General features: G+C 43.0%; 1 protein-coding gene and 1 non-coding gene across 2 annotated transcripts in view; both read right to left on the bottom strand.

The window, feature by feature from the left end:
* LOC135111021 (band 3 anion transport protein-like) overlaps positions 1 to 20,273 on the bottom strand; it is a 169,513-nt gene extending 149,240 nt beyond the window's left edge. The window contains exon 1 of the mRNA XM_064023893.1: positions 20,247 to 20,273. The gene's annotated coding sequence lies outside the window, so the exon portion shown is untranslated. The remainder of the gene's footprint in view (positions 1 to 20,246) is intronic.
* On the bottom strand, positions 576 to 646 carry Trnag-ccc (transfer RNA glycine (anticodon CCC)). Its single transcript has one exon. It is a non-coding gene; the product is annotated as a tRNA-Gly (tRNA).
* Positions 20,274 to 23,220: the final 2,947 nt, after the last annotated feature.

The raw sequence follows: 23,220 nt of genomic DNA, 5'->3' as shown, positions 1-23,220 counted from the left end.
GCCCCTTCGTGCGCCTGTTTCTTTGTATCCATCTACACGGAGGACCCAACTCCACACAAGGCACAACCACCTGCTGCAACATCTGCTGCTGCTGCTGCTGTGGCTCACTGCCCAACAAGCAGCAACAGCTGCAGCAGCAGCAGCAGCAACAACAACAACACCACCAACAACAACAACAACAATTATCAGCGACTGCAAATAACATAATTGTAAATTTATTTATACCTGCTTAGACACTCCGAAGAGAGAGAGAGAGAGAGAGAGAGAGAGAGAGAGAGAGAGAGAGAGAGAGAGAGAGAGAGAGAGAGAGAGAGAGAGAGAGAGAGAGAGAGACGTATGAGCCATATCTTGTACTCACGCCTCGCTTGTATCAAGGCCGCACAACACCTCGAGGAGCAGCGGATCAAGACCACCAGTGGCTGAGGCAGGGACTGATTCAACTCCTCATTCCAGCTTGCCACACCAGCCGTCCTCACTCCACTCCACACACACAGGAACCGAGATGTGAAATAACACCAACAGACAGCACAAGCAACAATAGTAAAAGAATGAAGACAAAAAGCAAACTTAAAGACTGCGCCGCCCGGGAATCGAACCCGGGTCGCAAGAATGGGAATCTTGCATGATACCACTACACCAGCGGCGCGTCACGTCATGCAATAAATACTGACATCAGTAATATCGTAATCAAAAGAAACGTAACAAAAACAATAACAACGAGGCCGAGTCGCAAGGACACCGCCCTGAGACAAGTGGGTAGTTCCTGCAGACCACTGAGATGAACGCCAACCTGGACAACTTTACCTGGGAGGCTGCCACTCTCTCACCCCACCACGGCTCTTTCCACCCTTCCTTATCATCGTCATCACCACGGCTCTCCTCATCATCGTTATCATCATCATTATTTTCATCATGACAACATTACCATCATTGCTTGCTCAAAAAAAAAAAAAAAAAAAAAAAAAAAAAACGCATGTGAACATCTTTTCACCTATCGAAGCTCTGGTCACACACACACACACACACACACACACACACACACACACACACACACACACACACACATTTAATGTATGTAAGCAATGCTATAGTGGTGAAGGTGGCAGCATGGCGGTGCAGCAGCGGGCCTCCTGGCGCCTCCACTTGCCGCCACCACCCAGACAACCGGTTCTCAAGATGGCCGCTTGCTCTCAAGTAGGACACGGTGTTCTACCCTGGCCGGGCATTGTGTGTAAATACAAATAAGTGACGATGACAATGACCCGTGACAATAAGTGACAATAAGATTGTTTGATACCCATTCGCCGTCCCTCTACCAGATGTAGTGGTCGCCGAGCGAGGCATGTGTCGCCAACCTGGCAGCATCACAACACAAGTGCATAAGGCAACCGCTGCTGGCCATGAGCGACGCGTAGTGACCAATACAACACACGTCCCCTGCACGTCCCCGCGTCGCCCGTGCATGGCCTTGGCCGTTATTCTTTGAGGGACTCACCGAATAGGAGACACCATCATAACCTTAAACTATGCAGGCGTCTTAAACGAGGCAGCTCAGTCGTAGTGTGTCTGTAGTGGTGGTCGGGGCACCGGACGCCACGGCCGGCCCTTCATACGCCGGGGGTGGCTGGTTGCAGTGAACGCCTTGTGACGAAGCCTTCCTGGATACAAGAAATTAGAAATTCCAAACGAGAAGGAACAACATGGAGAGCTTCAACACCCCCAGCCATTCTGGTGCTTTATTTTTTTCTGTTGCTTCCGTCATCATCTCTCCCCCCCAAAAAAAAAAAAAAAAAAAATTAATTGATTAATAAATAAATAAATAAAATAAAATATATAAATAAATAAATAAATAAATAAATAAAATAAAATAAAATAAAATAAATAAGCAGGTGCATGGGAGGGATACACAAAACACGTCAACACACGTAGCGGAACTTAAAGCTGATATTGCCTGTGGCGGGGAGGGCTTACACAAATTTCACTGGAACGTGACAAACACTGTGCTGCTTTCGGATAGAGTACTCTTGAGCACTGCGGCCGAGAGGTCATTCCAGGCTGGGTCTTGAGGGAAGATTTAGCCACCCCTTGATTTTCCTCCAGTCCGATCCTCTGGCAGCTACTGTGTGTCGGCAAGCAATACGAAACACTCAGAAACACGGTGACCCCTTTCCCCCATATTCAGAAATACTATGCTGTTTCAACAGGACTCTTACAAAACGCTACAGAGATCATTAGCCGGGTTCTAAAGAGTATATCTCCTGCTAATAATGTAAGAATCGTGTTAATCTGCCAATAGAACTATGAAAAATAACGTCCTCAAAAATCCGTACAACTTCAACAAGAACCTTTTGAAAGTAATGGAAGAGCAGCGCAGAAGTGTTGCAGGATACGAGCCTTGTCAGGTGCCACAACACAAAGACTGGGGGAAGGGCCAGGCAGCATCCAGTGAGCACCAGCCTGCAGGTGACAGCGTGCGGTAATAGTGCTACTGGTGATGCTCCTCCTAATGCTGCTGGTGGTGATTATGGTAGAAAAAAATTATGGAAGTGATGGTGATTACAGTGAAGTGCAATGATGGTGACGACGATGACAGTAACCATGAGGATAAAGGACAGTGGTGGTGATGATTGTGGTGATGATGATAATGTTTCCGATGATAATGATGATGATGATAATGATACTCTTGATGATGATGTCGATGATGAAGATAGATGGTGACAGTATGGTGTGAGAGACTGATGACGATGACAACGATCACGATGACATAAATGATGACAACGACGGCGACGATGACGACGACGATGATGATGATGGTGATGATGAGGGAACCCAGGAGACTATAAAGAAACACACTAAACTGTTGAATCTTCCGTCCTTTCTACAAATAATGCCAAAGACGCAACACAAAGAGAGAGAGAGAGAGAGAGAGAGAGAGAGAGAGAGAGAGAGAGAGAGAGAGAGAGAGAGAGAGAGAGAGAGAGAGAGAGAGAGAGCAAAAAGCCAACTGACTAAAGAAAAACATACAATCATAACCCTCAAAAAGCATATGACGATTAAATTGAGACACAAATCATCAATGCGCTGTAAAAATACGTGGGTTCTTCTATGTCTAGACTGCTACGCGTATGTGTGGCGGGGAAGTGTGTTGTTAGGTGTGTGGTAGTGACTAGAGTGTTGTTTACAATCCCAGAAGGTCCAAAAAGTGTACGTACGAGACACCCCAAATAGTTCCCTCCTGTCTGACGCCACTACCAAACTGCCAGGGAACAGCAACCAAAACACCGAGCGATTAGAGTGTCGCTGAGGACTCTGCGTGCCACAGCTTCTTTGGCGAGTTTTTTTTTTTTTTCTAGTTACTGTTGTTCCTGTTGTGTTTGTCTATCTTTTTCTTCCCTATATCTGACACGCACTGCTGCTCAAAAGCCTTTATCTCCTATCCTTGCATGTTTTATTCACTCTTACTCTTCTCTCACGCCTTTCTATATTCCGGCACTCTTTTCTTCTCGTTGTATGCTTCCTTTCTCATCTTGATTTTGCAACAATGCATTACACACCGAGCTGAGATCTTTTAATTAAAGGGAGGTAGTCGAAACAAGACCTCACTCCCCGTTTTAATGAAGGAATGACAATATATAAGAGAAAGTCCTTAGTCAATTCGTTCTGTTCCATTTAGTCACCTTTTCTGACACGCAGGGAGTACGGTAGCAGTGTTTTCCCAGTGTAACCGTGGTGTATGTGGCCAAATCGTCCGCACGCAAGAGGATAGAAAAGTATAAACAAGGTGAAAATGATAAAGAAGAAGAAGAAGAAGAAGAAGAAGAAAAAGAAAAAAGAAAAAGAAAAAGAAAAAGAAAAAGATGAAGAAGAAAAACAACAACATCAACAACAACAACAACAACAACAACAACATTATCGCTCCCTATTTTCATCGCCATTACCACACACAGCACATATCCCGTCCTGGGCACAGCATACCACTACAGCACAGAGTCCAGGAGGAAGGAGGTCACCGCCATAGGGAACACAACAGATCAGCCTGCCAATTACTCACACACACACACACACACACACACACACACACACACACACACACACACACACACACACACACACACAGTCACGCGATTTACTTCCTCCTCGCTACGCACCTATACAATTCTGGGCCTTGAGGAGATAGGAGATAACACGAGACTTTTATAACACAATGACCTTGCCTTGCCGCTTGTGGGGGAGACAACAATACTGAGAGGGATTACCAGCTGCGACCTTCCTGTAGCACCTCGCGAACACGGTGGTGGAGGGCACTTAGAAAAAAAAAAAAATATGAGAGAGAGAGAGAGAGAGAGAGAGAGAGAGAGAGAGAGAGAGAGAGAGAGAGAGAGAGAGAGAGAGAGAGAGAGAGAGAGAGAGAGAGAGAGAGAGAGAAAGTGATTCGTAAGGACATGTTATCTTGTCTTTTCTCGTTTTCTTTTTTTTTTATAGAAGAAGAAGAAGAAGAAGAAGAAGAAGAAGAAGAAGAAGAAGAAGAAGAAGAAGAAGAAGAAGAAGAAGAAGAAGAAGAAGAAGAAGAAGAAGAAGAAGAAGAAGAAGAAGAAGAAGAAGAAGAAGAAGAAGAAGAAGAAGAAGAAGAAGAAGAAGTGAAGTGAAGTGAAGTGAAGTGACTGAAGAAAAATTACGGTGGGCATAAAAGGTACTATGTTTTTTCTACGTGGAATGAGAGACAATCTTACTATGACACGTTGGGCTGCATGATTTTATTATTTTCTTATTTTTTTAACTTCGTCGAGAAAAGGTGCTGGTTTGTGTCCAATCAGGGAAGTAATGAACTGAAATGCTGGTTTGTTGTTGTCGACTAATTTCATACTATCTAAACAACATCTTTAAAAAAACAACGATCTATATTGCACACTTCTGATAGATCTCTCTCTCTCTCTCTCTCTCTCTCTCTCTCTCTCTCTCTCTCTCTCTCTCTCTCTCTCTCTCTCTCTCTCTCTCTCTCTCCTCCAGCGGCACCACCTGGTCTGGGATCGCTGCTCAATCTCGTTAGCCTTTCATCTCGCCGCCGGTGCCTATGGCTGACTTGCTCCTTGGATATGAAGTGCAGAATGAGTGGCGAGCCAGCACGGCACCGCACCGCCATCAGCTGATGTGCGCGAAGTCAGTCATGGTGTCGACGTGAAATAGCAGTAGTGTCGAAAGTTTAGGGGGCGCTAAGTTTAGGGACGCTCCTTAAATACCCATATATCCCCTTGACCCAGCATCTTATCACTGGTTCACTCAGTTTGTGAGGTGACACAATGATGCATTAAAGGAGTGGTTCCCAAACTTTCTCAGCTCATTACCCAGTTATGCATTTCATAAAATAAAATAAAATTTCATAAATGTTAAAATGTTATACATTTTATAAAATGTAACAGTAGGTAAATACTAAATGCACAGTGCAGCACTCATACACACCTGCTTACACCTACTTCGGCTAATGCTTAGAGAAACTGACAGTGAGAAATAGAGCAGTGGTTCCCAACCTTTTCTAGGTTCATGAACCATTCCAGGTGTTGAGCAATTCATGTACCCTTGCGTCTTAATTACATAATATGTCATGTATTTTTCTTCCTAAAGCATCTCTGCTAATGTGCAATCATACACACGGGCCATATCAGGTACATGTTACATAACACACAATGTTTTCTTGATATCCAGAATTCTTCACTTTTTTTGTTGTCATCCCTCCATTACCCACAAAAAAATGTTATATTAACCCCAGGGGGCAATTTACCCCTAGTTCAGGAACCATTGCATTACAGGGACAGCTCTCGGATATACACTGGTGAGCATGTTTAAGTGAAATGTTAATTGTGCATGTGTCAGTCAAGTATATATATATATATATATATATATATATATATATATATATATATATATATATATATATATATATATATATATATATATATATATATATATATATATATATATATATATATATATATATATATATATATATATATATATATATATATATATATATATATATATATATATATATATGAGGCATACGCGGTCTTGGTTTCAAGGCGTGGTGGTCGCGGGAGTGGATGGTAAAAGAGGGATGTAAGAGTAATACACACTAAGCGGAGAAGGTACCCGTATTTCGTAAATTCTTGGAGAGATAAGACGGATTGTTATCTATCAACTGGACTTGCTATGAGCAAACACACACACACACACACACACACACACACACACACACACACACACACACACACACGGCCTTCATTATTAGAACCTCCACCACCACCATCACCAAGCACACCATCACATCGTGCACGCCCCCACTACCTTGTGTGTGTGTGTGTGTGTGTGTGTGTGTGTCTCAAGTGCATGATGACCTTGGTGACAAGACGTCGAGGGTTGAGGGGGAGTGGGGAAGGTGGAGGCAAAGATAAAAGCTCTTGAAGAAGTATTTGTTGTCGTCGTCGTCGTCGTCGTCGTTGTTGTTGTTGTACTTGTTTTAGCTCTTTCTCTTCTTTTTCATTCTTCTTCATTTTCCTCTTCTATTTATATCCCATTCCTTGATATCTGTCTCATTACTTCTTGCTGTGTCAAACAGTATTATTAGCACTCAGCAGTGGTGATAAGTCTGAAATCAAATACCTGAGCCGTGTGTGTGTGTGTGTTTGTGTGTGTGTGTGTGTGTGTGATGTTGATGGAGGAGGAGGCGGTGGTGGTGGTGGTGGTGGTGATAATGGCAGTGGCAGAAACAATATGTAAGGTGTCTAGTGACCTTGAGTAGGCATTTGGATAGGCTTACTGCCGTACAATCACTATTACGACACAAGTACATTACACTATACTACAATGAGTAAATAACCTTAGTCTTGTTGAATACCATTCAAGTAAACCATTATTTATTTAGTTATTTATCCATGTCTCTACTTATTTAGTTATTATAAGATACCAGAAAAAAAAACAAGGTACGAGTATGTTGTGCTGTGGTGATGATGGTGATGATGTGGTGACGGGAGCTACTGGTCTGACACTGTGGTGGTGGCAGTAGTGGTGGCGTGGTGGTGACTATAACTGATGTGGTGATGATGCTAGTGATGGTGACAGTAGTGACGGTGTGGTAGCGTTAGTAGTGATATTGTGGAGATGTTGCTAGTGACAATGGAGCGGTGCGGTGGTGACTACAACTGATGTGATGATGACGGTAGATGGTGACGGTAGCTACTGACGGGGTGATGGTGGCAGTGACGGTGCAAGAGGAGGATTGAGAGATAGTGGTGCTGGTTTCTTTGTTTACAGTGAGTGGTCTCAAGTCGCCTGTGAGACGCCAAACACTGCGCACCACTAGACAGGAGATGGGCGGATGGTGGCGGGGGGGGGGATGCAGGAGAAGGGGAGGTGAGAGATGGGTGTGTCTCTTGTGTGCCTCTGTACTGTCCCAACCTGCGCTCGTGCCCACAAGTGAATCAGGACAATGGGAAGTGCAGGAAGAAAGTGGTGATGGCTGCTCGAGTGGTGATTTTAGTGGTGATATGGTGAGGTGGTGATGGTGATGATGGTAGCTGTCAGTTGTCCCCATACTGCATGGCATATTCTCTCTCTCTCTCTCTCTCTCTCTCTCTCTCTCTCTCTCTCTCTCTCTCTCTCTCTCTCTCTCTCTCTCTCTCTCTCTCTCTCTCTCACGGCGCCATATAAACAAGTTAAGCACACTACTCAAATTTCTCTCTCTCTCTCTCTCTCTCTCTCTCTCTCTCTCTCTCTCTCTCTCTCTCTCTCTCTCTCTCTACTGATTGCGGGGAGAGATAAAAAGGTAATCGAGATAAGGAGCGACTCACTGCATAGCCTTTCCCTCTCCCTCCTTCTCCCTCTCCCTGGTCCGCTCACATGCCACCCACGAGAGAAAGTCAAGACCACCACCACCACCACCACCATCCATGGACAAGCTCCACTCAGTACCCAGAGCACTCAATATGCCTCGCAACAATGAATACACAACACATGCACAGAAAACGAGAAGCGTCTGCGGCCCAGTGGGAAAGAGGAAAACGAGACACCGAGAGTTATGTCATGGATTGGTTGCTGCTGATGTTACTGTTCCTGCACATTATGTATCTTGTATTACTGGAGAGAGTGGTGGCGGTGTCAGGTTGGGTGTTTCTCACTTCAAAAAACGATAGGTTGATGGTCTCGCTATATGTCACTGTAGCTACACCCACCCAGTATTTTTCTTGCTTTCATCAGGTATATTTTTCAGAGGCCATGGAAACAGTTAGGTTCTCATGGATATATGTAGGTTGATGTGCCCGCTATGGGAGACTATGTACTGTACCCAGCTCGTAATTCTGAAACTATTTTGTGTTTCCATAAGGACTATTTTCAAATGCTGTGGAGATGATTAGTCAAGTTCCCATGGGTGTTTTCTCTTCACTGGTGAAGGAGAATTCTTGTTAAACTTTCAGCAGAATCATGAAAACATCCTTGAAGATCACAACGACTGAGTTACGAAATATACACACGCACACACACACACACAAACACACACACAAAAAAAAACACTCCTGAAATGACGTAACTAAACACACTCCATGTTGTAAAATGAAAGAGAGACGTTGTAGTAGAGGAGGTCAGGGGTGCTCGTAGAGGGAATACTTAAGCAAGAAATCAGGAAGCCTCGAGCGTCTAACACTGGGTCCCGTGACAGTTCATCTCTCATGCAGGACGCTCGCTCGGCCTTGACATCCGGGTAGCCACCTAAAGCCCCAATGAGAAACCTCGCGGGCCTCCACCTGACCTGTTAACCTGAAATACACGGATCTCTAAACCGTTTATGCCTTTAACGACCTGAAGGAGAAAGAGGAGCAGGAAGGAAAGGTGTATAAGGTCGAACGTGAAGAGAAAATTATTACGAAAATGTATAAAGCATGACCAAAGCTCTCTCTCTCTCTCTCTCTCTCTCTCTCTCTCTCTCTCTCTCTCTCTCTCTCTCTCTCTCTCTCTCTCTCTCTCTCTCTCTCTCTCCTACAGAACCAAGTGTGAGGTACAAGTGAATGGACAGGGTGGCGGTGTGAGGGATGCGGTTGTGCTGATGACGTGGCTGGGGCTGAAATGTGTAAGATAATATTACAAGATTGAAGCAATGTGATGTGGCAACTAACGCTGGCTTATGTTATGGTGAGGAGCTACTGGGGGTTGGGAAGAGTTTATGCCATGATTTGCCTCAAGGTTTCGTGATGAGGTTGCGTGGAGTAGTAGTAGTAGTAGTAGTAGTAGTAGTACTAGTAGTAGAAATTAAGAGAATTTCAAACAGCAAGTACTTTAGGTCCGAACTGTATTATAGGTTACTAAGTTTAACACCACCACTCTGTACTAACTATCTATATCAGAGGTAAACAAACTAGAGAATAGAAGAAAAAAAGAATAAAATAATAGAGTAATAGTAGCAGCAATATAATGCAATACAAATGGTAGTGGAGGAAGCTACAGCCAAAACTTGTTCTCGTCCTACCCTTCGGCCTCACTTCACCACCACCACTACCACTACAGGGCAGGATGACACGCGAGGCCCTAGAGCGTTGCTATTCCAAGCCGGAGTCCACAGGGACCTCGACAACTAACCGGTTTCCCACCACGCACTGTGTACCCACGGCGAGAGTGGGGCACGGGAAAGTATGTACGTTTACTATTGGGAAAAATTCACTTAGTATAAAAATATATGGAAAAAAAAAAAAAAAAACATCAAATTGGTGAACTATTTTGACAGCATAGAAAAGTAATCAGCAAGTTAGTTAACACACACATAGCTTTACGTCTTAATCACTCATTCTTATGTCTGGTTTGAGGTTTCTCATTAGTACCTTGGTAACTAAGCGACTCCGCCTGCATACCCGCTTGCCTATACCTGAGTAAGGATGCCAAGTGAACCCACAGCCTCGAATGGGGGTCTAGTAACGGAGCAGAGCAAATCGCCAGCCAGAAAAAAACGGCATGTGTTGCAATAAACAAGCACAAAAAGACCAAAAGGAAAGAGACGTTGGCCTCGAAAACACGACGAGCAGGGAAGACAAACAAGCAGGCACGTGAAGAAAGGAGGGCAAGATAGAAAGGATGAATGAAAGGAACAACGGAAGAATGGTGAAATAATGAGAGACTGATAATTAGACGAAGAAAGAAAGGAAAGAAAAAAAGGAGATGGATAGGTGGATAATATAGAAAAAAATGGATAGATACACAGATAGATGGATAGAGGAAAAGAAAAAAGTAAAAAAGTGAAAAGAAAAAGAAAAGAAAAAACCAAACCAGGAGAAAACTCAAGCACACAATGAAAGAATGACAGAAAACTAAAAGAATGAAAGAAGAAAGAAAAAAAGAAAATAAAGATAATCATGGCCCAAGGCGTGCTAATTTTACTTTTGCCTTTTTTTATTTTTGTTTATCTTTTTAATTATTTATTATTTTTTATATGCGCCTGACACGTGACGAGATGATCCGACACTGGAATTCTCGCCCTTGAATATTACAAGTTAGATCGTGTTTTTCCTTCCAAGTTCCGTTGTTAAGTGTTAATGTCGTAGGTGTTGTTCTTCATGCTGTTGTTACTGTTGTTGTTATGGATGTTATTGTTTTGTTACCTTCCAGTGGACCGTGCTGTGGCGCTCTCCACCTCTCCCTCCAAGGTCTTGCTAAATGCATCACGTGGACAACTTTTTTTTTTTTTTTTTTTTATGCTACTGAAAGTGGATAACCCTATCAAATTAAACACACACACACACACACACACACACACACACACACACACACACACACACACACACACACACACACAGAGAAACGTATTATTCCTAGTGATCAGACAATGAGAGAGAAAAAAAATGTAAGTGATTTTAATCACCTAAATTAAAAACGAGAAAAGAGAGAAGAGATACGTATAATTTTCAGTGGTAAACGATAGAAAAAAAAAAAAAAGAACTATTTAAAATCAAAGACGGCCACTAAAAATAATAAAATAATAATAATAATCTTATGTAAATTTAGTGTTTTGTAGCTTATGAGGGACAGCTTATGAGGAACACTGCAACACTGGAACACTTACATACTCACCCCAACGACACTGACAGCAACTCACAAAGGGAAGATGTCGCCTTAAACACCTGATGAGTCGAGCCAAACGTGTGATTTAATGTCATCCTCACTACAAGTCTGCGTATATACAAGGCCTTGGCGGAGCGAAGGGGACGCAAAACGAAGAGGCAGGCAAGAACCCCACGAACTATCCCGCCAGTGCTGAGTGGGGCGTCATTTTTGGGGAGGGAAGTAAGAGAGGAATTTCCTCTCTTACTTCCTTTTTTTTCTTACCCCTCTTCTTTTGCCTAGACCTCTCTCTCTCTCTCTCTCTCTCTCTCTCTCTCTCTCTCTCTCTCTCTCTCTCTCTCTCTCTCTCTCTCTCTCTCTCTCTCTCTCGCAGGTTGTGGTGCAGGAGGTGGTCCACGTGCCTGAAGTCCTGTTTTTGCTGCCGTCCTGAACAAGGTGAGCTATGTCCCTGCCTCTCTAACCTTACCCTCAACATCCTCCCGCCCTTGTTTATTGTTCTGCCTGCCTGTTTATCTGTTCTGTCTGTCTGTCTATCTGTCTGGCTACTTGCCTGTCTGTCTATCTGTCTGCTTGTCTGCCTTACTACCTGACTACTTAACTACCTAACTGACTATTTATCTGTTTGCCTGATTTTCTATTTTGCTCTGACTGTCTGACTTTTATCCGTGTTGCCTGATTTTCTTTTTGCATGTCTGCTCGAACACCTACCTCACTACGAACATCTATCCCTGTCTGCTTCCCTTCTTGACTGTCTACCAACCTTGCTGCCTGCCTGCCTGCCTGCCAGTCCTCCCCTCTACTCCCTCTCTGCAGATCTACCTCCTACACTCCTCAGCCACGCCAGGCTAGTTTAATACTCTTCTACTGGATCCTGGCTTGAAGGCAAACACATTTTTTTTTCTCTCTCTCTAATCCCTCGCCTTCCTTTGCTTATCAAAAACACGTTCTGTTACTACGGCGGCTGTTGGGACCTGTGCCAGCCCTGGTCTCAGCCTGAAATTTACCCTGGATTTGGACGATTTCCCACACGTTTTCGCATGCATGATTTGCGTATCGAGATCTCGTTTTCTTAAATGCTTTATTCTCTCACATGGACTACTTTCAAGGGCCGCAGAGGTAATTAGTCTGATTATCACTGGTGTTTTCCCAATTGATGATATAGAAATTTGATAAAGTACCACTAGATTCATGTCATCCCTGAAAGCCTTAATAATTTCAATGAAAAAGGAAGTAGCTGACATGAAGCGCCGAGACTTTTAAGAACAAGGATCTATACAGAGTGGCAGGATTTGCTATCCCATTCGATCGCCGTGAGCGGAGACGCGTCACAAGCATGGCTACAAAGTTCCTCACGCCTGTCAGCGGATCATGTGTATTCTAACCGCATGGGGATAATTGGAAATCATGTCTTGGTTTTCTTATGAATGAATCGCCATGGATGTTTTGAGCTTATTTCTTTTCTTTTCTTTCTATCTTCCTTTACTTTTTTTTTAATTTATTTCGGCCATAATAATTACGCCACCTGGTCTGACATTCTCTCTCTCTCTCTCTCTCTCTCTCTCTCTCTCTCTCTCTCTCTCTCTCTCTCTCTCTCTCTCTCTCTCTTAACTCCCCTCCCACATGTTGGACTTCATATGACTCAATATTTTGGAATCTGTCTCTAATCCCGTGTTGACTAAATTGTAAAGATGTGATGTTCGAGTTGTAAGAGGAAGGAGTTGGTGTGTGCAGGATGCCGGGTGAGAGGTTTGAAAGGGTTATTAAACCCTGTCGAGCACAAGCTCATGTTTGAAAGTACAATGTGCATTCTTAATCAAGTCTGACAGCACTTAAAAGGTAATAAACAACTGCATGGTAATTTTCTTTAACTCATACGCCTCTTGATAAGTTTGATGTGTCGGGTGGAGTTTGAGGGCTGGGGGAATGTCTATCGCTGTGTGTGTGTGTGTGTGTGTGTGTGTGTGTGTGTGTGTGTGTGTGTGTGTGTGTGTGTGTGTGTGTGTGTGTGTGTGTGTGTGTGTGTGTGTGTGTGTGTGTGTGTGTGTGTGTGTGTGTGTGTTTGGGGGTGTTTCTGATGGTGTATATTTAAAATTCTAATATATGATGGTGTTTTGGTAATTTGTTACGATATACTGCATGATTCTGTCTTCTACAAACTTATGTATGTTTATATATGTATGTATGTATCTATTAATCAGTGTATATACAATTAATTTCCACGAGGAGACGGTAGAACACATGCATACCTATACATACACACACACATACACACACACACACACACACAGACACATACATACATACGTCCGTCCCCCATCCACCCATACAAGGAAGGCATCACACCATTACCTCGACCTGCTTAACTGTTCCTGCCCCTGCATACATACATACATCCCTCCTGCCGCAGATCTTCCACTTTCTATCTGGCAACGACCCTCATTTACCTTCTATGGGAGTGAGGGTGAAGGCGCCGCGGTCCTAACCAGTTGTGTGGGGTCCTCACTGCTGCATGTCCCCTCATTACCCTACGTATTTCCTATCATCACCTGGCATGGTTTATTTTCTGGTCCCAGTAATAGGTCACCATCACTACTTGCTGTTCCTTATGCATGAGCCGCCCTTGCTTCACTCAATATGGCTTCAGGTGCGGAGGAGAGGCCGTGTCCCTGTGATAGCAATGCCCCGCCGTCAGGAGACTTCACGTGTGTCGCTGGTCCTGACGTTTTCCGTTTTCTATGGAGGCACGAGAAAACGAGAAAAGACGTGCTTGGGGTATATACTGACGGAACGGAGTGAAATGAAGGCTGTTGAGATGATAGTATGAAAAGAGGACAGAAAATTAGATAGAAGAACAGGGAGAAGGAAAAAGTGGTTCATGAATGGCAGAAGACACACTCGGGTAAATACGAGTATACTGACGGAACGGAATGAAATGAAGGCTGTGAGATACTATGAAAGGAGGCCAGACAGTTAGATTAGGGAGAAAGAAAGAGTACGAGTGGTTTATGAATGGTTAAATGGATAATGAAATACGAGAATTGGGCTGGAAATTGATAATGAATGAATAAATTCAAATAGTAGACTAGACGCACAAGTAGAATAACTAATGTCTGGATACATGGATACAGTAGAGTTGAAAAGAACACGGGGGATTGACAGAACGAAGAGCGCCAGTTTGAAGGAAGAGAGAAGGAAGGAAGGAGCAAGGTTACTTTTCACTCGCACAGACGCTCACTACATAGCAGCCGAGACTCACCGCCACCTTCCCGGTCAGCCTTCTCGCGGCGACTGGGAGAACAACACAACGAAACGCGAGAAAGCAAAAAAGAAAATAAAAAAATAGCCGACCACTTTCCTGAGAGAGAGAGAGAGAGAGAGAGAGAGAGAGAGAGAGAGAGAGAGAGAGAGAGAGAGAGAGAGAGAAGAGAGAGAGAGAGGAGAGAGAGAGAGAGAGAGAGAGAGAGAGAGACATACCAGGTGACATATTGGCTTACAACGAGGATATCACCTGAACTATTTAATGTCACACGTGTGGCTGAACAGAATATAATCAAACAAAAGCCCTTCCCTCCCTCACGCCCTCTCCGCCATTCTTCCTCCTGCGGCAGGTATACAGTTAAGAGGCAAATAAACTACATGTATTACATTCTTCCCTTATGGAAAACGAATGACATGAAATTTTAACTGCAAAGAATAAGAATACAATGGCAATAGAAAAATACATTAATTACATTACATAGTTTACAACCACTGATGGGGATTTTAGTAATGATAGACAAGTGTTGCTGCTACACCAGTGAATTATATGTACGATAATTAAATAAAAATACCTTGAAATATCATACAGATCACTGGATGGCTTGTCTTTAACTCAAGCCCAATTATCGTACTTCCTTTCATGATTAGCACAGAAGAGTAGCAACAGTGACCGAAAGATTTGGAAAGTGTGAACTGTAAAAGATTAAATTAAAAGCTAGAAAGAAACTGGTTCTCAAGTTATCATATGGCTGGAATAACTTCAGTAAACAAGTGTACCAGCGCAGAATAAACAGGAAGCTTTACAAGGAGATTAGATAAATATATGTACTGGGATGACGCGTAGATAAAGGAATGCATATTTTGTGCAGGGGTTGCCACGTGTGATCCTGCTGGCTTCTTGCTGTTTATCTTATGCTCTTGTTTTAATTTATCGTTTACCGCCCACGGGAGACACAAGAAGTAACCAGCTGACATTAACACTGATAGGTTCAACTATTTTATTTATTTATCTGTTATTATTATTATTTTTTTTTTCACCGCAACACATGCCCTACATGAACCGGGAACTAAAAGAGACTGCAACATCAAATCAATGAAAAGTTGAAGAAACGATGAAGGCTGAGATGGACTGTGGTGTGTACGATATATTTTAGCAACATGCAAATGAACACCATTTCTCTCTCTCTCTCTCTCTCTCTCTCTCTCTCTCTCTCTCTCTCTCTCTCTCTCTCTCTCTCTCTCTCTCTCTCTCTCTCTCTCTCTCTCTCTCTCTCTCTACACACACACACACACACACACACACACACACACACACACACACACACACACACACACACACACTACCAGACAAATCAAGTAACTAATTTTACATACACACGTACCCGCCTGAAGACAAAAAATATTCCCTCATACCTACCTGGGGGTCAACAGGTACACACACTGCAGTCTCAGCACGTTATTTTTTACATTGTAGACTTCACAAGGCTCTCTCTCTCTCTCTCTCTCTCTCTCTCTCTCTCTCTCTCTCTCTCTCTCTCTCTCTCTCTCTCTCTCTCTCTCTCTCTCTCTCTCTCTCTCTGAAGACTAAATATAGATAATCTGATCAAAGTGAGTTCCAAGCTGGCGGTCTCTGTTTCTGCGTACTCAGCCACGCGCCTCAAAATACACCAGGAGGTCACAGTTCTCCGTCTTTCTTGCCCAGCACGTGTGTCAGACTGCGTGAAGCGAAACTCAACTCCCGCAACAATGCACACGTGTCCTCATTACTCGGGTCATGTTGAATTTAGTCTCTATGAAGTCAGGTAGAAATTTATATATGGACCAATGCATTGCTTTTGTATTAACAGTACAAAGATCAAGAACTAGAGGGGTGGTAGGTAAAGGTAGTTGGTAGATATTGTTGTTTGTCTTGAACATTTTACGGAATAAGAACATAAGAACATCAGGGAAACTGCAGGAAGCCAATACACCTACACGTGGCAGTCCCTGTATGAAACACTTCTACCTGTTTCCACCTATCATCCTCACCCATAAATTTGTCTGATCTTTTAAAGCTCCCTAATGACTCTGTGCTAACAACCTGAGTCTATTCTATCCATCTACCACTCCATTTGAGAACCACTTCCTTCCTATCTTTTTTTTTATATCTAACTTTATGAAGCAATATGACATCACTTCTTTGGTCAACTGTACTTGTGAGCTGAAGACGTCCACCACACATACAGAAAGGCTGTTTCTCGTACATGGCGCGTTACTGGACACATTAAAGATTGGTGGGACGTACGGGCTAGTAAGATTAGTCCCTGCAGCTGCGAGTGTGGCTGCTTTATTTATAGTAATGGAAGAAATGTGTGCAGCGTTTCCAGCATGCCAACACCTGAACTCATGAGGTAGCGATGCGCGTATCATTTAGTCCGAGGAATTAAAAGTCTGTTGATGTGCCACAAATGTGACGTTGACCCCAAGAGCAGGAAAACATACGCAAAGACTTTAATAAAGGTACATTCAAGGTAAAGTCGGGCGTCTTACAGCATTGATGAGAGAGCCCACGTATCCTTCACCACACGCATCCTTAGGTCAGCAGCACAGAAAGCCATCTCATGCTCCACGAATCTGTCATAGAGCAAGGACAAAAGATGCAGACCTCATGTAACTAACGTCTGTCCTGATGTGATGTATAGAGGCCCTTCATTCTCCTCCAAGGATCACACGGCCACAAATAAAGAGACGAGTTTTTATTCTATCTTTTTCTACCAGTACAAAAGGCAAGTCAAGACATGCAAGAAACTATACAAAAATAATAATAATAATAACTGTCGTTCCTTAAACTTGAACTGGAAAAAAAATTGAAAACAATTTCGGTTAATTTACTTGCGTCTTAATAATCCTCTCCTAAATAACTCGCAGCAATAGGAGGGGAGAATGGAATCAGGCAGACAGCACTAGCAGCAGGGGGCAGATAACGATGGCAAACGGAAACTTTGCTTCTCCGGGAGTGCACATGTGGATAAAATGGCCGCCAGCGCCAGTAAGGACGGAGGTAGCGGCCCACGTGATCTCCGCATGGCTGAGGGCAAGGTGATCTCAGCCTGCTCTTGACGTGGCCGGTGTTTACAGGAGTGGTGATGGCCGCCACAAACAAATATTAATGTAATGATAATTTTCAGTGTTCTGATCAAAAGCGAAAATTTGTATTTCCGTAACTAAACGTCCCTGCCGGATGCCTCCACCGACAATGAATCTACAAGTTTACAATATTTACACTACACCATCAATAAAAAATGTGTAAACAGTTTTCTGATCTATTGACTCACAATCAAGTACGCGTTGTTTTTCACGCTGCGCTGTTCCTCTGCACGTGAATGTGACATGATATCAGTTATTACGTGACTTTTGTTTCGAAACAGATACTCAGAGGAATGGCAGCTCTAAGGGTTACAATCACAATGCTACACCTCATCACTGCGGTAGACACACAGCATCTGCCTCACTCGGGCCGCTCTCATTGAAACCATTCATATTATTTTCATATATATTTTTCCTTCGCTTGACACTCTCATGACGAGATTGATTTCTGACCCCACCAGGTGGTACAACAGTTGTGAATTAAAAAATAAAGTTCACAAATTTATTGAAAATACAATTAAATTATACGAACGAAAGCAAGAGAACTATTAAAAAGTCTCAAATAATTTTTTTTTTCACGTTAAATTATCATGAAATCATTTAGGAACCAAGAACACAAAAATGTTCGCTCTTTGGGAGTTTTACTGTTCCGTTTTTTTTTTTTTTATTTACTTTCATTTTCAATCTCTTTTTGTATTTTCCTTTAGCTTTTTATGGAGGAGGAGGAGGAGGAGAAGGAAAAGAAATGAAAAGAAAAGAAAAAGAAAAGAAAAGAAAAGAAGAAAGGAGGAGGAAGAAGAAGAGGAAAACAACAGCAGCAGAAGGCAGGCAACAGCAAAGCAACATCAACATTACCACTACTACAGCTAATGCTATACCCTCCACTCCCACCCTCAACTACCACCACAACCACAACCACCACCACCACCACCTTCGTTGCACTAAAAACTAACGCAAAAAACTAAACAACTTCAGTAATTTATGGCTTTGCTCGCCTGCTAAGTGGGTGTTTATTTTTTGTTCCTTCATCTCCGCCCTTGGCATTCGGGAAGGTGAATGGCTGTCTCAAGTTCAACACTATTCTCTTAAAAATAAAACACTATACTTCCTTGTCTGTTCTTCGTGATGGTAGTGATATTCTAACCAATCAGTCGTATCTTCATTATCACCTTTAACATCATCATCACCACCGCTACCTGACGGCGGCGGTGGTGGTGGTGGTACTTCTACATGGTCAGCCTTCATTGCACTAATTTATGACATAACGGTGTACACGAGCCTTGATGTCAGCAAAAAACAAGGAATTGAAGAAGCATATGAATAAACAAAATTCATATATAAAAATAATAAGCACCAACAATGGCAGCTAACTATTGTCGCTATGGCTACTCTCTCCCCAGTACTGCTGCGTGTCTGGCGCCCCACGTGGATGTTTCTCGTTTACCCTGACTGAACTTACAATCATACTCTCACAGGACCATCAAGACCCAAGTTACTTGTCAAATATGGAACGAATCTCTCATAAAAGTTTCATTATACATGTTAGGACTAAAACTACCTCCCGTTACTTACATCCTCATTCCTGTACATTTAGATTTTCGAATTTGGTCGATATAGCAAAAGATATTTCTAGTTTATAAAAGCAACATTTATTTGTGCCAAAAATTTTAAAAGCAGTTCTCACTATTGTCAGCTGAAGTCCATGAATGATCTCCGCACGTGTCATTCTTTCCCAGTCATCAAGGATCTTTCAGTGCTCTGCGTTATTCCCACAGATGTTAAAGTAATATTGCAATGTTAACTACTCGCTCGTCAGAAAATAAAGAAGTCTCGCATAGCAGCTTCATACCCGTGAGTCGTAACGTATTTATAGCAAGGGTGGCTGTGAGGTATTCCGTGTCTCAAGGCTTTATTTCCTACAAGAAAGGCAAATCCTTCCACAGTCATCACATGCATGGCAAGTAAAAGTCTAAAAACAGGCAGGGATTTCTACCATGGCTACAACACTAAAGGAATGTATTTTGAAAGTATAATCCATGTTTAAAACTTTTAACACGTATTTGCTTATAGCGGCAACAATGTGTAAATATTTATTTCCCAAACTAGTGAAGGACGCAAACCAGCACCGATTTACTAAAGGAATCATTGATGCAAAACACGCCACACGTGCACCGCTTGGGCTTGTTGCTGCTGCAATGGAGCAACCAATAAGGAGATTGATCACACCCTTGGAAACATTACATGGCGATCTGTCGGAATGGTTTCAATTTCTTCTTTGATGACCATTTTTTTATATATTAATTCCTCTACGCGCTAAGGAAATCAGTCAAGGATAAACGAAAAAAAGGGGAAAAAGCTTACCAACCTGACGTTCTCAAGAAAGTAAAAGTGAAGATTATCGAATCGCTTTTATTAGATTCATTGGGAACTCCAAGTCAACGAACTTAGCGTGTAATAATGACGAGGAGACAAAAACACCAATACACTTGTGAGCCAGAGCTATGAAAACATGCCAATGAAATTAATGAAAACAAAGCACTGCACAAAGTCAGAAAACCTCTCATCCTCTTAACGGAAGGGGCATAAAAAATGACAGTAATCAAATCGAAAGCAACAAAGACTGGCAGACCATGAGACAATGAGAGTCAGCCTGGCAACAAGTGAGGATTTCAACATGTGGCAAGAGTCAGGTGGAATATCAAGCAACGAGACAGACAAGAAAACGCTGTGCATGCAAACTAATTAAAAGGATGATCTAGTAACCTCACCTTGACAGCAGATGACGCCTGTCTGCTCTTGTTACCTTGTCCTTGCCTGCTCACCACCCCCCACCACCACCATCACCACCACAGCTACTCTGGAAAAGAACAGTTCTGGTGAGTACCTATGTAGTGTTCCTATGATCAAGTGCTTCTAAGTAAAGGTTTTAAAGCCAAGTATTTTATAGTGAATTTTTGTCATTAACAGTGAGAATTAGCGCAGCATCCCCAAAATTATTATAACTCAGCAGTAAAGACGCATTCCAAACACAAGTATTCTACAACTTTTTTTTCTAATCATTGTTGTCAAGAATTACGTACCAATATCTACGTACAAAAGTTTTCCTCTGTGTGAAGTCAAAACAGATGAAGAAGAAAACTTTAATAAGTAATTTTCATCAACGCTATTTTACGTTGGCGCTTAGTGCAGCTCGATGGGATGGGATGAGAACACTGAGTGGTTCTCTTGTCACGAGCGAGGCGACAGATTTGGCAGTCAAGTATAAAAACGCACGTAGCTTTGAAGCTGTAATGAATAAATCATCGCCACCACCATTACCATCTGAATGAAGACTCCTTGTATATTCGTATCCCTCTATGGAAAGTTCAACGCAGTCCAAGATACGTATACATTCAAGTCATACATTTATTTCCTGCACTGCTCTTTTAACGATAATGAAAACAAGAGGTGTCTACAAGAGAGAGAGAGAGAGAGAGAGAGAGAGAGAGAGAGAGAGAGAGAGAGAGAGAGAGAGAGAGAGAGAGAGAGAGAGAGAGAGAGAGAGAGAGAGAGAGAGAGAGAGAGAGAGAGAGAGAGAGAGTTATCACTAATACGAGGCTATGGTCAATGAAGGAAACTGTATCCTTGGTCTCACTGTACAGCACGTCTTGGTGGCTGCTGACGTGGTTTGTGTGGCGGTTCAAAATTGTAGGTTTCGGCGGCGCTAGCTCGGGAGTAGGGAGTCTATGGCGCCGCACAGGGTTGGAGGAGTCGAAGAAAATTATAGACTACAAATTTCGTAAAAGGTTTCTTCATTCAAATGCAAGGTTACAGATTATATTCCCTCACATGATGCAACCTTTTTATCAATTCATCTGCCTGTGTAACTATTTGTGCAGGCCTTTCGTCCCCCCCACCTCTCAGTCTCTTTCAGTGTGAGTTTGTGTGTGTGAAAATAAAAGACGACTCAGCCTACACAAGCCAGCTGCTTCTATACATCTCGTAACATATTTCATTTTCATCCATAAATTCAAATAAATTCTTTTGAAGCTTCCTTCTGTGTTCACGTCTCTCAATTCTATCCTCCCTCGTGTGTGTGTGTGTGTGTGTGTGTGTGTGTGTGTGTGTGTGTGTGTGTGTGTGTGTGTGTGTGTGTGTGTGTGTGTGTGTGTGTGTGTGTGTGTGTGTGTGTGTGTGTGTGTGTGTGTGTGTGTGTGTGTGTGTGTGTGTGTGTGTGTCGTTAGGAGAGACAACAATGAATTCCTGATACCCCCAGTGAGGAGCTGGTTGTGTTGTCGTACAGTCTGGTAACCTGGTCTTGGCTGCGGGCCCAGAGGAAGGGTCGGGCCTCACCACATCTCCATGGGTCACTGAGGGGCTGCCGAGGGGGGGTCACTCATCATTTGCATATCCATTCCCTTTCCTCACCACACATTACAGCCTGACACAAGTACTGACAGGGAATTTAATGAATATATAGGTTCCGCAGAGGTACCCTGACTGACGAACATGCATGATTGGCTTTCTTCTAATCCTCAGCATTTGCAAGTATCAACACAAGCTTGGAGTCTCCCAGTGAGGCCCCGCCCTTGCCTCGCCCCACCTGCTGCAGTCACACCTTGCCTCGGACCACACGTGCCCTTCCTTACTTGTCCACACAGTGTTATGAACCACATATGCGACGTTCGATGCCTTTCAAGTCTTGTACAAACACTAAATTGATCATAAAAACACATGAAAGAAGAATGATGATGATGATGATGATGATGATGATGATGATGATGATGATTTTGATGATGATGATCATGGTGTGTGTGTGTGTGTGTGTGTGTGTGTGTGTGTGTGTGTGTGTTGTGTGTGTGTGTGTGTGTGTGTGTGTGTGTGTGTGTGTAGCTGGCCGGGTGAGGTGAGTGAGTTCTGGTGGAGGTGAATGACCTTGCTCGGCCGGCAGGTGCGGGCGACGAAGCCTGGCCGCTGACCTACTTGTCCTTGTCCGATTTCTCCGCGACGACTACGACGACGACGATGATGATGATGTGTGTGTGTTTACTTCTCTGTAAATGCCGAGCTGTAGTACGCAGGGGATGAAATACATATGTGCTCTTCTGCATCCGTATGTATGAGTGTATTTATCCATTTCCAAGTGTGTGTGTGTGTGTGTGTGTGTGTGTGTGTGTGTGTGTGTGTGTGTGTGTGTGTGTGTGTGTGTGTGTGTGTGTGTGTGTGTGTGTGTGTGTGTGTGTGTGTGTGTGTGTGTTCATTTTTCCTGTTCATAACATTTGCAACAGCGCTGGAATACAAGAGTTTCTTTAATAATTTATATAAAAACTTCAATTTATTAAATACTTAAGATGCCCAAACTGTGTTTCAGACACACGTCTTTCGAATTAGTTTGCAGACGTTCTTACAATACAGAATTTAGTTTAAGTTCATGTGCTTGTTGACAACTGGGCTAAGAAAAAATATATTGTTGCCTCATAATTTTAAATGGAATGTATCCATATTCCCCGCGGTTCATAGATGTCTATTAAAAGATAATAAAGGCAGAACTGCAAATCCTTTCCTTGCAAACTCTGTAAAAGGAGAAACGCTTTCCGAAGTGAAGGGGTTATTAGGCTGGCCTGGTGCACCCTAATTCTATCCAGGAAAGGTTTTCAAGGATACTTTTTCACGGTTATGAGTAAAGCAATCATGCAACACTGCCTGCATCACCACTTTTGGAAATCTTGATGTCATTGGGCTGTGCTGTGCTTCAAAGACGCC

Source organism: Scylla paramamosain, chromosome 21 (genome assembly GCF_035594125.1).
Source record: "Scylla paramamosain isolate STU-SP2022 chromosome 21, ASM3559412v1, whole genome shotgun sequence".
In the NCBI taxonomy this organism is placed as follows: Eukaryota; Metazoa; Arthropoda; class Malacostraca; order Decapoda; family Portunidae; genus Scylla; species Scylla paramamosain.
This window is presented reverse-complemented; position numbering and strand designations above follow the sequence as displayed.